Source organism: Cynara cardunculus, unplaced genomic scaffold (genome assembly GCF_001531365.2).
Source record: "Cynara cardunculus var. scolymus isolate 2C unplaced genomic scaffold, CcrdV1 Un_Scaffold_3000, whole genome shotgun sequence".
Lineage (NCBI taxonomy): Eukaryota > Viridiplantae > Streptophyta > Magnoliopsida > Asterales > Asteraceae > Cynara > Cynara cardunculus.
The window spans coordinates 53,360-55,854 of record NW_020201308.1 but is presented as its reverse complement, the minus strand read 5'-3'; positions in this window follow the sequence as shown (position 1 = coordinate 55,854).

Genomic DNA, 2,495 nt, shown 5'->3' with positions numbered 1-2,495 from the left:
TGAACTTAGGAGAAACCTAGGTGGGAATTGGGAATTTGTTATAGGATTCTATTTAATGTTATGTATACGTCGTAACTTTTAGAAAGATGGCCGACGGTGATGAARCTAGTCACACCCCATCTAACGACAATGTAAGGGAAAACGCTCCACACCTGGAGATTTATGATGATGAGGCACCGATGTCTCCTCGAAGCGAATGTTTGATGCAACGTATGACTTTATTAATTCAGCAAACGTTAGCCCAACAACAACATGACGATAGAAAGTCTGAAGATGATAAAAGTAAAGGTAAGGAGAAAGAAAGGGCTGACACCTTAAAACCCAAAACCGACCGAGTCTCTTTAAAACCTTTCGTGGTAGCGGTGCTACTGAGTTCTCTGGGAAGGTTGATCCGTTGGAGGCACTTGAATGGATATTGAATACTGAGAAGGTCTTTCGTATCACCCGAGTGCTATGTCATGATAAAGTGAATTATGCCACGACCATGTTCCAAAGTAGGGCCTTGATATGGTGGAATGCTACTTTTGCAGCTTTAGGTGAAACTGAAAAAGAAGGTATGCCTTGGGAGTCTTCCAAAACTCGTTTTAACAAGCAATATTGTCCAATTGATCTACAAAAACAATTGGAGAAGGAATTTCTTGATCTTAATCAAGGAAAGATGTCAGTGGTGGACTACGAGACCGAGTTCAATCATAAAGCATAGTTTGCCACACGTTTCTTGACTACAGAACAGGAACGTGTAGACCACTTCATAGACGGATTACGATCAGAGATTCGAGATTTCGTCTCCAATCGTGATATTTCAGAGTTTGAGAAAGCGATGGAATCTGCACGACGGCACGAACACGATTTGACCCGCTCGGATCGTAATCCAGCTCCGCCAGCCAAGCGACCCCGAATTGAAGGTGCCATATCTGCACCAACACAACAATTTTCTAGGAATTTCAATCCGAGATACGCTCAATCCCAAGCTAGATCGCAACCACAATCTTGGTCCCAAGCTTATAGCCTTCAGTCAAATGCTCCTCCACCCTGTTCTATTTGCGGTAAGACTCATCGGGGCCGATGCAACACTGTTTACCCTGAAGTTAGATGTCATGGTTGTGGTGAAGTTGGACACGTGAGACCGAACTGCCCGAGGAGGGATATGACATGCTACTCATGGGGTGCTATAGGCCATCGTCGAAGAGAATCCCTCGATCTAAACCTGAGGAAAGTAAGGCTTCTATTCGCCGACCTTCTACTAGTGGTGCTGCTCGTCAAAAGGAGGAGGTACCGCGCGTCCAAGCCAGAGCTTTTCAAATCACTGCTGAGGAAGCTCGAGATAAACCGGATGTGGTTATGGGTATATTTCTTGTTAATTCTCATCCCACTCGTATCTTATTTGATACTGGTGCTACTAATTCATTCGTTTCTCATACGTTTGCTCGATGTTTAAACTTTGTGCCATATGTGCTTGCTAAATCTTTTTACGTTGACACTGCTGATGGCACATCTATGCTAGCTGATAAAGTTTACAAAGATTGTGTGTTGCAATTAGATGAGCATGAGTTTTTCGTAGATCTTGTACCGATGGATATCCATAGCTTTGATATAATTTTTGGTATGGATTGGTTGGCTAAGAATTGGGCTGATATTTTGTGCTTTCAACGCATAATCCGTATACCGAACGATGTCGACTATTTATATGTTTACGGTGAAAAGCGTAAAGGGGACGTTAAGTTGATTTCTACTCTTAAAGTTCGAAGACACCTATCTAAAGGTTGTTCTTCCTATTTAGCCTATATTTTTTATGCGTCGAAAGAGGTAAAGAAAACGGTTAGTGATGTACCGATTGTGTGTGAATTTCCGGATGTATTTCCCGAGGACTTACCCGGTTTACCTCCTGATAGACAAGTTGAATTTCGAATTGACTTAATTCCTGGTGCAACGCCGATTGCTAGGACGCCATATCGTCTGGCTCCTGCTGAAATGAAAGAAATGAAGAATCAACTGCAAAAACTTCTCGATAAAGGTTTTATCCGACCGATCACTTCTCCTTGGGGTGCTCCAATACTATTTGTCAAGAAGAAAGACGGTTCAATGCATATGTGCATCGATTACCGTGAGTTAAACAAAGTAACGATCAAGAACAAATATCCACTTTCGCGTATCGATGATTTGTTCGACCAATTGCAAGAAGCGAGTTACTTCTCTAAAATTGATTTACGGTCGGGTTATCATCAACTGAGAGTGCGTGAAGAAGATGAATCGAAAACGACTTTCCATACACGTTATGGCCACTATGGATTTTTAGTTATGCCATTCGGTTTAACTAATACACCTGCAGCGTTCATGGATATGATGAATCGCGTGTGCCGGCCAATGTTGGACAAATCGGTGATCGTGTTTATAGTCAATATTCTTGTATATTCCAAATCTGAAGTGGATCACGTGAAGCATTTGTGTGAGATGCTTGAAACACTTCGACAAGAGCGTCTATATGCTAAATTTTC